The sequence below is a fragment of the Bos grunniens genome, chromosome 1, assembly GCF_055505025.1.
Source record: "Bos grunniens cultivar Pamir isolate PY7600 chromosome 1, Bosgru_T2T1.0, whole genome shotgun sequence".
Classification (NCBI taxonomy): Eukaryota; Metazoa; Chordata; class Mammalia; order Artiodactyla; family Bovidae; genus Bos; species Bos grunniens.
The window spans coordinates 24,867,410-24,883,024 of NC_141165.1; the positions used below are offsets into that span (position 1 = coordinate 24,867,410).

At 38.3% G+C, this 15,615-nt stretch overlaps 1 protein-coding gene across 3 annotated transcripts in view; it reads right to left on the reverse strand.

Moving 5' to 3' along the window:
- STAG1 (STAG1 cohesin complex component) overlaps window positions 1-15,615 on the reverse strand; it is a 496,597-nt gene that overhangs the window by 216,944 nt on the left and 264,038 nt on the right. The window lies entirely within an intron of this gene.

The following is a 15,615-nucleotide window of genomic DNA, read 5'->3' on the forward strand; positions in this document are numbered from 1 at the left end:
AAAAAACTTTAAAGATGACTATAATATATAAAACACAATTACTAACAAAATAAAATCAGATGTTTAAAAGTCATACTTTTTAAAATGAACAGAAGCTTTGCATTGATACTTTTTAAGAAAAAAATTCCTTTTCCTACCATAATGACTGTCCCTAAGATTGCCTTATTTACTTATTTTTCTCCTGTTCATTCTTCTCCAACTGAGTCCCACAATTCTACCGAAACTGCTTCCTCACACCAGTCATCTCTGAACTGCTACATCAAACAATCTTAGTAATAATCTATCTATTCTATTTAAAGCATTTGTTTATTTCATTGGTTCCTATAGCATTATATCGGAGAAGGCAATGGCACCCCACTCCAGTACTCTTGCTTGGAAAAATCCCATGGACGGAGGATCCTGTTAGCCTGCAATCCATGGGGTCGCTAAGAGTCAGACACGACTGAGTGACTTCACTTTCACTTTTCACTTGCATGCATTGGAAAAGGAAATGGCAACCCACTCCAGTGTTCTTGTCTAGAGAATCCCAGAGACGCGGGAGCCTGGTGGGCTGCCATCTATGGGGTCGCACAGAGTTGGACACGACTGAAGTGACTTAGCATAGCATAGCATTATATACTTGTACTATATTTTCTGTTTATTTGTTTTGATTTCTTTCACTTACTTTTAGGCATTTAACATGAGTAAACAAAGGTATTTTCTAAAGCTCCATTTAAGCATTCTTCTTTGTCCATTTTTAAATCTTCTAGCCTGCAAACGGCCCCCATCTAGCTCACCCAATAGAAAAAAGTATAGCAGTGACCACTATTTACTGATCCTTTTATTTCTCCATGAGCCTTAAAAACTTTCTGACATCTTAAGTTCCTCCGTCCTATTAAGTTTTCTTTGATAATAATAATGAAGAATATTGCCCTAATTCAAGACTAATTTTCAGAACACATTAAAAAGCTAACCTCAGTTCATTTTCAGGTTCTTCATTCTTAAATATGAATATTTCTAATAGATTATCCTAAGATTTTGAAGAGTAAAGGTAAATAAATCTGAAATAATTCACATTTATGGAAACAAAACTATACGAAAATACAGAATAAAAAAGAGTAAAGATCATCTTTCAAGCCCTTAAATACTAACAAGTTACCTATGAGAATCTTAAAAGAGTAAGCCACCAATATACATATTTTATGAAAAGTTGTTTCAGCAGGCTCTCCAGACAGGATTGTAGTTTTAATAAAGAAAAAGGAAGAACTTTAAAAATTGTCATTTTAAATTATGAATAATTTTAGAAACAGAAGTAACATCAGAAATCTACCTGCAAATTCTTGATTATTTAAACTATGTCAAACACTGATGACAGCAGAAATTGATACAATCCCTGTGGGACATGATTTGGCAAATGTCTACAAAAATTACAAATTTATATTCCTTTTTGCCTTGATACTGTACTTGTTGAGAAGTATTCATAAAATCACGTGTGCAAAATAATGAATACACAAGGTTATGCCCTGAATCATAGTTTGCAACAATAAAAAAGGTAAACACCCCATTTCCCCATAAATAAGAATGTGATTAAGTAAAAATGGTGATGATAAGGACAATGATGGCCGGCAACATTTGGCTGCCCACTACCAACTAGGCATTGTACTAAAAAGTGCTTAATCTTCACAACAACCTTATTCAGAATACAATTTTTCTCCCATTTACAGATAAGAAACTTGAGACACTTAAAGAGATTTAGCAACTTGTAAAGGGCTTTTCCAGCAGCAGATCCATGGCCTATATGTAGGCGGACTGGCAACTGATCCATGGAAACCACTACTATTAAATGGCTCTGAAAGTCAACGGAAGCCATGGATATAAAAAACAAAGTTACTTATGACTGATAAAAAAAGATTTGTAAGATATATTCATACATGAAGAAGGGAGGTCTAGGTTTTAGTTTAAGGTGGCAACATACGAAGATCCTAAACTCACCTTCTCCCATGGAAACAGTAAACAGTTACATATGCAAAGACTTCCTCTTAAAAAAAAAACCTAAAGGTTGGCAGAATGATGATTATATATCCGGCAAACAACAAGAAAATCACATCAAACCAGCAAGACAGGCTGGCACAAATATCATCAAATGTGGCACAAGATAAAACCAATCTACACTGCAGTGAACTACAACTTGGACGAACTCAAAACCAGAGCTTCTCCCTGAGGAGTGAAAGGCTCAAACTCCACATCAGGCATGCCAAATTTTAAGATACGCACTTGAGAGATGAGCCCCATCCAAAAAAAATCTACTTTTGAAAATCAACAAGGATCGCATCTTGAGACCCATAAAACAGCATCAATCTAGCAGAAAGTTCTAAAAGGGCCTGCACAACTTGAACTCTTCCACCCAGGCTTCAGCTCAGGTAGGTTAAGGCAACTAACACTTAAAGCGAATAAGGATCACATGCTTACATTAAAACCATGGCCTAAGACGCAGGCATCTAATTTAACACATGCACATCTAGGAGCCTGATGGAACACTCTGGGGACAAAGAGTAGTGGGCACCATTTTTTACTTTTCCCGTGCCATGCTCTGGAGCACCAATATCTCCTAGAAGGGGGCCTACATGTGCCTGATGTCCTAATTTTTGCAGCTGTTGCTGACAATATAATTCTTGATCACCTGGCTCTAGAGGTCAGGGGAGTTTGCATTCCTGATCACATGGAACTGTAATAATCAGTGTCATCAGAATGGAGCTCCTATCCACCTGGTGCCCTGATTTTTGTGACTGCTGCCAGGGGGACACCTTTGTTTCACTTGACTTTAGAGGCCAGTGGGACTTAAAATTGCAGATCTCGCAAGACCTTAACCAATGAAGAAAGAGTTCTAAATCAGCTACCACTTCCAGGGAATAGGAAGAAGCAACAGATCCAAGAGTTCAATCTTTCTGAGAAAGAGACCTATTAGTCAGTCATTACAATTGTGACCGGAAGGGCAGGGTTCTCTTTAAACAAATATCTAGGGACTGAGCATTGCTTTTTCAGATTTCAGAGAGCGGGCACTATATTTACCCTCACTCTCTGAAGTGTTCCAGAGCAGCAGAGTCTACTGGTAGGAACTTTTACATGTATCTGGTGCCCTGGTTTTTTGTGTTTAACACCTGAGATTTTACAAATGGAACTCATGGCTACCTGATCACCTTGTTCTGATACAAGGGGCTGGGGTACCTGGATGAACTGTGGCAATTAGAGAGATGATTCTAGGCAGGTTAACACACATAGACCACTGCACAAATAGCTGCCTGAAAAACATTTCCAGTCTATGGAAGAGGCTACTTTACTTCTCTTGGACCTTTGGATCAACAAACAGGCTTCAGGTTTGACACACATGTAGCAGCATATATGGAGCAGCTCTCAAGGAATACAGACTGTGGATGTCATTTTGATGCTCTCTTTGGCCTTGTTCCAATTCACCGTTATCTTCTACAAAGAAGTTATACACTCATCTGAAGCCCTGATTTTTGTGATTGCTCTCTAAGATACGCTTTCAGATTGCCTGGCTCTGGTAACCAGTGGGTCTTATGCTTGCAGCCTTTAAGGACTGCATATATTATATCTACATATTTTTAAAAGCTGTTAGCTGATGGCCTGGCTTCTAGACTTCCCGGAGTCCACCCAAACCCATGTCCATTCAGTCAGTGATGCCATCCAGCCATCTCATCCTCTGTCATCCCCTTCTCCTCCTGCCCTCAATCATTTCCAGCATCAAGGTCCTTTCAAATGAGTCAGCTCTTTGCATCAGGGGTCCAAAGTATTGGAGTTTCAGCTTCAACATCAGTCCTTCCAATGAACGCCCAGGACTGATCTCCTTTAGGATGGAATGGTTGGATCTCCTTGCAGTCCAAGGGACTCTCAGGAGTTTTCTCCAACACCACAGTTCAAACCATCTATTCTTCGGGGCTCAGCTTTCTTTACAGTCCAGCTCTAACATCCATACATGACCACTGGAAAAACCATAGCCTTGACTAGACGGACCTTTGTTGGCAAAGTAATGTCTCTGCTTTTGAATATGCTGTCAAGGTTTGTCATAACTTTCCTTCCAAAGAGTAAGCGTCTTTTAATTTCATGGCTGCAATCACCATCTGCAGTGATTCTGGAGCTGAGAAAAATAAAGTTAGCCACTGTTTCCCCATCTATTTGCCATGAAGTGATGGGACCAGATACCATGATCTTAGTTTTCTGAATGTTGAGCTTTAAGCCAACTTTTTCACTCTCTTCTTTCACTTTCATCAAGAGGCTCTTAGTTCTTAACTTTCTGCCATAAGGATGGTGTCATCTGCATATCTGAGGTTATTGATATTTCTCCCAGCAACCTTGATTATGCGACAGTACCAAATATACTAACATTCACATTTTAGGTCTCCCAGGAGAAGGGGACAAGAAAGGAGCAAAAATCAGACATTCAAGTTCTAGAAGCCCAGAGAATACCAAATAAGATGAATTGAAAATAGCTCAAAGGAAGGCACATTATAAAATGTTAAAAGTTAAAGACAAAAGGATAATGCTAAAAACAACAAGAGAAAAGCAACTGCCTATACAAAGACCTCCCATGAGACTTTGAACACACTTTTCAGTAAAAACTTTACAGGCCAGAAGGGAATGCATGATATATTCAAAGTGGTAGGAAAAAAAAAAAGAAACGAAAGAAACTTCTAACCAAGCAAACTCCACCTGGAAGAGTTCTCATTCGGAACTGAAGATGAGGGAGTTTTCCAGGCAAGCAAAAGCTAAAGAAATCTATACCATTAAACTAGTCTACAAGAAATGTTTAACGGACATCTTTAAGATGAAAGGAAATAGCACTACTTAGTTATCAGAACACATATGCAATAATTAATCTCACTGAAAAGCAAATATATAGTAAAGTAGTGGATTAATGACTTGCATGTAAATAATTAGTTAAGAAATATATACGTTTTTCAAAATGTTAAATATAACATCAAAAATATAAAACATGGAGTGTGGGGACAGAGTAGACATTTTGAGCCTTAAAATGGGATGAAACATAAGTTATTATCAACTTAAAATGCTGTTATAAATCTCATGGTAATCCAAAGCAAAAACCTATACTATAAATACATAGAAAATAAAGAAATATACACCTACCACTAGATAAAGTTATCAAACTACAAAGGAGAGGCAGAGAAGAAGAAAGAAACAGAGAGTAACTACAATAGCAGCTAGGAAACAAGAAAAAGGCATAAGCAAAAATCTATCAGTAACTACTTTCAATGTAAGTGGACTAAATTCTCCAACCAAAAGACATGGAGTAGCTGAGTAAATTAAAAACCAAGTTCCTTCTATGTGATGCCAACATAAGATACACTAGAGGTAAAGACACACAGACTGAAGTAAAGGTACAGAAACACTATACCATGTAAATAAAAACTAAAATAAAGCTGGGATAGATATTTACACATCACACAAAACAGACTTAAGTAGGAGACAATTAATGGAGACAATTAAGTAGGAGACAATATAAAAAAAATAATTTAATGTGTAAAATAATGGTAAAGGGATCATCCAACAAAAACACCTGAAAATATTTATGCACAAAAGAATTAAAGCAATAAAAGAAAAAAAGCGAGAAAGAGATGTATAATAGAAGACTTTAATAACTTAAGAAGAAAATAATTGCCTAGATGAAGTATTAGAACAAATGGACTTAACAGATATACATTGAACATTCCATCCAAAATCAACATTTGTTTCTAGTGCACAGGAAACATTCTTAGTGCATTTCTAATGCACAGAAAACATATTCTTAGATCATATGTTAGGCCACAGGCCCTGTGGACCTTTTCTAGTGCACAGGAAACATATTCTTAGATCATATGTTAGGCCATAGACCCCATGGACTACAGGCGGGCTATAGTCCATGGAGTCACAAAGAGTTGTACACGACTGAGCAACTAAGCACACAGCACAATGCTGTCTGGAAAGTTGGTATAGTAGATGGACATGACCTCACCCTTTCTGACAGAAACACTATAATCACAACTAAATCCTGAATAACCATGGTGGAGGGGGGGAGCATGCTGGAAGCTACCAAAAAACATACCTTAGATTCAAATAAAAAGAAGAAACGACAATGACACAGTAGGGGGGGTGGAGTCACAATAAAATCAAATCCCATACTTGCCAGATTGATGAGCCACAAACTGGTAAATAATTATACCCACAGAAGTTCTCCCATGGTAGTGAAAGGCGTGGGCCCAGGTCAAACTTTCACGGTTTGGGGCCTGGCAACAAGGGGAAGGGACCGCACAGAATCTGGCATTGAAGGTCAGTGGGATTAGCTCACAGAGATTTCATAGGAATGTAGAAAACAAACTCCACTCTTGGAGGGTGCACACAAGGTCCCACCCACAACAGCACATAGAGAAAAAAAAAAAAAAAAAAGCAGTGACCACATAAGAGTCTGGTGTGGACCTACCTTTTAGAACTGGATGGTCTTCTGCAGAGGTGACATGCGGGGGGGCGGCGGTTGGGGGGGGGTGGGGGGTGGTGGCTGTTGCTGACTGCAGGGATAAACACACTGGCAGTTTTGGTGAATAGTCACTCATATGAGCCCTCCTGGAAACCATCATTTCCTCCCCAAAACCTAGCCTAACCCAACAGCCTGTAGGATCTAGTGCTGGAAGGCCTCAGGCCACACAACCAGCAGTGCCCCACCCAACAAAAGACAGGCTGCTTAGGTCTTCCTGAGCACAGTGCTGTCCATCAGAAGAACAAGACCCAGCTCCACCTACCAGTGAGAGCAGGAATAAACTCTCCCACAAGCTTGCACAAGCCTCTCAGACAGCCTCATCCAGCAGAAAGGCAGAGAAAAGAAGGGGAAAGAAACTACAATTTTGTAGCCTATGAAACAGAAACTGTAACCAAAGAAAATTAGACAAAACGAGATGGTAGAGGAATATAATGCCGATGAAGAACATGACAAAACCTCAGAAAAGTAATGAAGTGAAGTCCAAATAGACAATCTACTGGAGAAAGAATACAGAGTAAAGAGAGTGAAGAAGATGCAAGATTTCAGGGGAAAAAAAAATGGAGGCAAAGATTAAGAAAATGCAAGGAATGCTTAACAAAGACCTGTTGGAGAAGACTCTGAGAGTCCCTTGGACTGCAAGGAGATCCAACCAGTCCATTCTGAAGGAGATCAGCCCTGGGATTTCTTTGGAAGGAATGATGCTAAAGCTGAAACTCCAGTACTTTGGCCACCTCATGCGAAGAGTTGACTCATTGGAAAAGACTCTGATGCTGGGAGGATTGGGGGCAGGAGGAGAAGGGGACGACAGAGGATGAGATGGCTGGATGGCATCACTGACTTGATGGACGAGAGTCTCAGTGAACTCCGGGAGTTGGTGATGGACAGGGAGGCATGGCGTGCTGCGATTCAAGGGGTTGCAAAGAGTCAGACACGACTGAGCGACTGAACTGAACTGAACTGAACTGAATAGAACTACAGAACAAAAACAAAGGAACAATACAATAACTGAAATAAAAAAGACAACAGAAGAAATCAATAGCAGAATAACTGAGTCAGAAGAACAGATAAATAAGGTGCAAGAAAAGAATGGTGGAAATCACATCTGCAGAACAGAATAAATTAAAAAAGAATGAAAACAGCCTCAGAAGCTCTGGGACAACATTAAATGCACTAATTTGCATTACAGGAGTTCCAGATGAAGAGAGAGTAACGACCTAAGAGAATATTTGAAGAGATACAAGAAAACTTCCTTAACATGGGAACGGAAACAGTCATCTGAGTTCAGGAAGTGCAGCAAGTTCCAGGCAGGATAAACCCAAAAAGGAATACACTGAGACATAGTAATCAAACAGACAAAAATTAAAGACAGAAAAAATATTTTTAAAAAAACAGAAGAAAAGCAAGAAGTAAAATATAAGGGATATCCCTCCCGTAAGGGTATCAGCTGATTTCTTAGCAGAAACTCTGCAGGCAAGAAGGGAGTGGAATGATATATTTAAAGTGATGAGTGGGTAAAACCTACAACCAAGAATTTCCTGTCTTGCAAGGCTCTCATTCAGATTCAAAAAAAAATAAAAATAAAAACCTTTACAGACAAGCAAAAAGTAAGAGAATTCAGTATCATGAAACCACCTTTGCAACAAAAGCTATGGGAACTTTCCTTAGTGAAAAATAAAAGACCACTATTAGAAACAAGACCACTACTATGAATGGAAAAATTCACTGGTAAAGCCAAATATAAAACAAAGGTAGGAATTCATCTGCATACACATAGGATATCAAAACCAGCAACTGTGAGAAGAGGAGAGCAACAAATGCAGAATATCAGAAAGGCAAGTGAATTTAAAAGGCAGCAACTTAGAATATTCTTGTTGTAGACTGCTATATCAAAACCCCACAGGAACTTCCCCAGTGGTCCAATGGTTAAGACTCTATGATCCCAAAGCAGGGGACACGGATTTGATCCCTGGTCACGGAGCTAGGATCCCCACATATTGAGCAGCAGGGCCAAAACAAAAATATCCCCCACTCCATCCTTTGGGCCTTCCCCCAGAAGTCCAGTAATTAGAACTCTGCCTTCCAATGCATGGGATGCATGTTGGATCTCTGATCAAGAAGCTAAGATCATACACGTCTCATGGTCAAAAAAATCAAAACCTAAAAACAGAAAGAATGCTATGAAAAACTCAATAAAAAATTTTAAAATGCTACACATAAGAACAACCTAAAACAAACCATCACAATAACCACAAATAGAAACTCTATAATAGATAAACACACACACACATAGAAATCCAAATACAACACTAAAGTTAACCATCAAATCAGAAGAGAACAAAATAGGAAAACAGGAAGGGAAGAAAAAAAGACCTACAAAAACAAATTCAAAACAATCAACAAAATGGCAATACTAACATACACTGAGATAACTACCTTAATGGATTAAATGCTTCAACCAAAAGACATAGACTGGATGAATAGATACAAAATCAAAACTTGTACATATACTGTCTACAAAAAACACACTTCAAATCTAGGGACATATATAGTCTGAAAGTGAGGGATGGAAAAAAGTATTTAATGCAAATGGAAATCAAAAGAAAGCTGGAATAGCAACACTCATATCAGACAAAGTACACTTTAAAATAAAGACTATTACAAGAGAAAAACACTGCGTAATGATCATCGGATAAATTCAAGAAGAATACATTACAACTATAAATATATACGTACCCAGCATAGGAACACCCCAACATATAATACAAATATTAAGAGCCATAAAAGGAAAAACTGTAATTACCTCAATAACAGTGGGTTGCTGCTGCTACTGCTGCTAAGTCGCTTCAGTCGTGTCCGACTCTGCGCGACCCCATAGATGGCAGCCCACCAGGCTCCCCCGTCCCTGGCATTCTCCAGGCGAGAACACTGGAGTGGGTTGCCATTTCCTTCTCCAATGCATGCCAGTGAAAAGTGAAAGTGAAGTCGTTCAGTCGTGTCTGACTCTTAGCGACCCCATGGACTGCAGCCCACCGGGCTCCTCCATCCATGGGATTTTCCAGGCAAGAGTACTGGAGTGGGGTGCCATTGCCTTCTCCAAACAGTGGGTTAAGACCCCACTTTCATCAATGCACAGATCATTGATGATCAATAAAGAAACACAGGCCTTAAATGACACGTTAGACCAGATTGTCTTCACTGATATTTATGGAGCATACCATACAAAAGCCACAGAAAGACATTCTTCTCAAGTGCTCATGGAATATTTTCTAGGACTGATCACATGCTGGGCCACAAAACAAACCTTGGTAAATTTAAGAAAACTGAAATCATATCCAGTATCTTTTCTGACCACAATGCTCATGAGATTAGAAATCAAGGATAAGGAAAAACTATAAAAAACACAAACATGTGGAGGCAAAATATGATACTAAACATGGATCCTAGGTGGCGCTAGTGGTAAAGAATCTGCCTGCCAATGAAGGAGACACAAGAGACATGGGTTCAATCCCCAGGTCAGGAAGATTCCCTGAAGTAAGAAATGACAAACCACTCTAGTATTCTTGCCTGGAAAATATCCTGGGCAGAGTAGCCTATTGGGTTTCCATTCATGGGGTCGAAAAGAGCTGGACATGACTGAGCAACTGAGCAGAGCATAGTAATCATGAAGCTGCGAAAAAATCAAAGATGAAATTAAAAAATATCTAGAGACAAATGATAATGAAAACACAAATATCTAAAACCTATGGGGTACCATAAAAGCTGTTCTAAGAGGGGAAACAAACTTACCACAAGAAATAAGAAAAACCACAAATAAACATCCTAATGTTATACCTAAAGCAACTAGAGAAAAAAAAAAAAAAAAAAAAAAAACTTGTTAGTAGAAGGAAAGAAATCATAAAGATCAGAGCAGAATAAATGAAACAGAAATGAAAACAACAGAAAATACAAATAAAACTAAAAGCTGCTTCCTAAAAAGATTTTTAAAAAATCCATAAAACTTTAGCAAACTCATCAAAAAAAGAGGGGTCAAGTCAATAAAATTGTAAATGTAAAAGGAGAAGCTACAATATACACTGCAGAAATACAAAGGATTATAAGAGACTACAAGCAACTATATGCCAATAAAATGGACAAAATTACAGAAATGGGCAAATACTAAAAGCATACATACTGTCTCCCAAGACTGAATCAGAAAGAAAGAGAAAATATGAACTGAGCAATCACAAGTTTCAATATGAAATTGAAACTATGACTTTAAAAATTCCCAAGAAACAAAAGTCCAAGACATGAAGCTTCACAAGAAAAGTTTATCAAACACTTAGAGAACAACAGTTAACACCTATCCTTCTGAAATGATTTTTTAAAAAAAACTGCAGAGGAAGGAATATGCCGAAACCATTCTACGAGGCCATGATCACCCTGATACCAAACATTACAAAGATATCACACACACAAAAAAGAAAACCACAGGCCAGTATCATTGATGACTGTAGACACAAAAATCATCAACAAAATGCTAGCAATCCAAATCCAACAAATGCCACATTAAAAGGATCACACACTAACGATCACCTGGAATTTACCTTAGGAATGCAAAGATTTTTCAGTATCTCCACAAATCAATCAATGGGATACACCACATCAACAAACTGAATAAAAAGCACATGATTATCTCAATAGATTCAAAAACAGCTTCTGACAAACTTCAACACCCAATTAAAAAAAAAAAAAACTCTCCACAAAATGGGCACAGAGGGATCATATATCAATATAATAAAGGCCTTCTATGATAAACCAACAGCTAACATCATACTCAATGGTGAAAATCTGAGAGCATTTCATATAAGATCAGAAATGCAAAAGGATGTCCACTCTCCCCATTTTAATTCAGGATAGTTTTGGCAGTCCTAGCCAGGGCAATCAGAGAAGAAAAAAACAAATAAACAGAATCCAGATTGGAAAAGAAGACTTAAAACTCTAACTGTCTGAACTTCCCTCGTGGTCCAGTGGTTAAGAATTCACCTGCCAAGGCAGGGAACAAGGGTTTGATCTCTGGTTCAAGGACAACCTGTGCCATGGGACAACTAAGCCCATGCGCCACAAGTCCTGGGCCCACGTAGCACAACTACTGAAGCCTGCATGTTCTAGACCCTGTGCTCCACAAGTAGAGAAGCCACCACAATGAAAACCCCGTGCACGACAACTGCAAGAGTACCTGCTCATCCCAACTACAGAAAGCCTGTAGGAAGCAGTGAAGATCCAATGCAGCAAAAATTAAATAAACGAGTAAACAAATTTTAAAAAAGTTTGCAAATGAAATGATACTTACTATACATAGAAAATTCTAAAGATGCTACCAGAAATCTACTAGAGTTCATCAATGAATTTGGTAAAGCTGTAGCATACAAAATCAATACACAGAAATTTGTTGCATTTCCATATGCTAACAAACAAGAGATAAATTAAAGAAATAATCCCAGACTACTCTGGTGGTCCAGTGGTTGGGAGTCTATGGGCCAATGCAGGGGACATGGGATCCATCTCTGGTCCAGGAAGACCCCACATACTGAGGGCAACTAAGTTCATGCCCCATGATTACTGAGTCTAGGCTCTTGATTCTGCAAGGTACAACTACTATGACCGTGCACAGCAATTACTGAAACCCATGCACAGCAACTACTGAAGCCCGTCCACTCTAGGGCCTGTGTGCCACAACTACTGAACCTTTGCATTGCAGCCACAGAAGCCCATGCACCTAGAACCAATGCTCTCCAACAAGAAGCCACCACAATGGGAAGGCTGTACACTGCAACGAAGAACAGCCTCCACTCACTGCAACTAGAGAAAGCCCACACATTGCAACAAACAACCAGCACAGCCCAAAGTAAATATGATTTTCAATAAAGGAATAAAATTTGATTTCAAAAAATTTTAAATAAACAATACCATTTATCATCACATCAAAAAGAATAAAATATCTAAAAAACTCCCTTAAGGAAACAAAAGACCTGTACACAGAAAACTATAAGACACTGAAGACAGAAATTAAAAATGACAGAAACACATGGGAAAGATATACAATGTTCTTGGACTGGAAGACTCAATATTGTCAAAATGACCAAAGCCAATCTATATATTTGATGCAATTCCTATCAAATTACCAATGGCATTTTTCACAGAACTATTACTTTAACAACAAGAAAAAAAATCTTAAATTTGCATGAAGACACAAAAGATCCTGATGTCAAATCAATCTTAAAAAACAAAAACGGACCTGGAGGAATCAGGCTCCCTACCTCAAGGCCATACTACAAAGCTAAAATCAATATTAAAACAGTATGGTATGGGTACAAAAATACAAATATAAATCAATGGAACAGGATAGAAAGGCTAAACTCATGCACCTATGGTCACGTATGACAAAGCAGATAAGAACATACAATGGAGAGAAGACAGTCTCTTCAATAAGCAGAGCTGGGAAAATTGTAAAGCTACATGTAAAAGAATAAAATTAGAATATTCTCTAATACCATACATAAAATCAAAACAGATTAGAGATCTAAATGTAAGACCAAATAGTATAAAACTACTAGAGGAAAACATAGGCAGAACACTCTTTGACATAAATCACAGCAGTATCTTTTCCAACCCATTTCCTAGAGAAATGGAAAACAAACAAACAAACAAATGGAACCTAATTAAACTCAAAAGCTTTTGTACAGCAAAGGAAACCATAAACAGAACAGAAAGTCAAACCACAGAATGGGAGAAAATATTTGCACAGGATTCAACTAACAACGGATTAGTCTCCAAAATTCACAAAACAGTTCATGTGGCTCAGTATTAAAAAAAAAAAAAAAAAAAAAACCCAAGGAACCCAATCAAAATATGGGCAGAAGACCCAAACAGACAATTCTTTCTCCAAAAAAGACAGATCACCAACAGGCACATGAAGCAACACTCAACATTTCTACTTATTAGAAAAATGCAAATGAAAACTACAGTGAGAAATCACCTCACACCAGTGAGAACTGCCATCCTCAAAAACCTACAGTGAATGTTGGAGAGGGTGTGGAAAAAAGGGAACCCTCCTACAGCATTGGTAGGAAGGTAAATTGGTACAGCCACTATGCAGAATGGTATGGAGGTTCCTTAAGAAACTAAAGACTACATGATCCTTAAGACCTACCTTAAAACCTGGTTCCTTAAGACCTACCATATGATCCAGAAATTCCAATCCCAGGCATGTATCTGGAGAAAAACATGGTTCCAAAGGATACTGACATGCCAAGATTCATAGCAGTGCTATTAACAATAGCCAAGACATAAAACAACCTAAATGCCCACTGACAGATGAAGAGATAAAGAAGATGTGGTACCAAAACACAAATTATTGAGTCATTAAAAAGAATGAAATAATACCATTTGCCACAACATGGACAGATGTGGAGATTATCAAATAAGTGAAGTCAGACAGAGAAAGACAAATATCAAATAATATTGTATGTTGATTCTAAAAAAATAGGATACAAATGAACGTATCTAAAAAACAGAAACAGACTCACAGAGTTAAGAGAATGACCTTCTGGTTCCCAGCAGGGAAGGGTGGGAGAGGGACAGAATGGGAGTTTGGGACTGACATGTACACACCGCTATATTTAAAACAGATAATTAACAAAGACCTACTGCATAGCACAGGGAACACTGCTCAATATTCTGTAAAAATCCAAATGGGAAAGAACCTGAAAAAGTATGGGCTTCCCTGAGGGTTCAGACAGTAAAAAATCTCCCTGCAATGTGGGAGACCTGGGTTCAATCCCTGGATCACAAAGATCCCCTGGAGAAGGAAATGGCAGCCCAGTGCAGTATTCTTGCCTGGAAAATGCCATGGACAGAGGAGCCTGGTGGGCTACATCGAGTGGCAAAGAGTTGGACACGATTGAGAAGCTAACACATACATTCATTGAGAAAGTATAGATACATGAACAATATACATAACCTAATCACTTTGCTGTATACCTGAAACTAATACAACATTGTTAACAATTATGCTAATATAAAATAAAAATTACAAGAAAACTTAAGAGGATTGAAATCATATTAAGCATACTTCATGACCACAATGGTATAAAGTAGAAATTAGTTACACGTATAAAACTGGAAATTTTACAATTTGCAGAGATTAAACCACATATGATATTAAATAAATAATGTCAAAGAAATTTTTAAAAAATACCTTGAGGCAAGTGAAAATAGATATGCAACATGTCAAAATTTATGAGATACAGCAAAAGCAGTTTTAGGTGGGAAGTTTACTGAAATAAATGCTTACCTCAAGAAACAAGAAAGCAATCTAACTTTATACCTAAATGAATTAGAAATAGTAGAAAGAAATGAAGCCAAAAGTTAGTAGATGGAAGGAAACAATAAAGATTGGGGCAGTAATGAAACAGAGACTAAAAGGAGAGTAAGCAAGATTAACGAAATGAAGGTGAATCTTTGAAAAATGAAACTGAGAAGTGTTTGGCTAGACTCACCAAAAGGGGAAAGACAGACAGAGGACTCAAACTTAAAAAAAAGAAATGAAAGAGGCGTTCTATCTCATTTTACAGAAACACCAAGGACCATAAGAAACTGCTGCTGCTATGTCGCTTCAGTCGTGTCCAACTCTGTACGACCCCATAGACAGCAGCCCACCAGGCTCCCCCGTTCCTGGGATTCTCCAGGCAAGAATTCTGGAGTGGGTTGCCATTTCCTTCTCCAATGCATGAAAGTGAAAGTGAAGTCGCTCGGTCATGTCCGACTCTTAGCGACCCCATGGACTGCAGCCCTCCAGGGTCCTCCGTCTGTGAGATTTTCCAGGCAAGAGTACTGGAGTGGGGTGCCATCGCCTTCTCCAAGAAACTACTATAACCAAAGATTTGCCAACAAACTGGACAACCTAGAAGAAATGGATAAATACCTAGAAACAACCTATCTAAATAGTCAAACAAGACAAAATAGAAAATCTGAATAGATTACTAAAGAGATACAAGTAATCAAAGCTCTCTCAACAAACAAAATCCAAAACCTAATGCTTCACTGGTGAA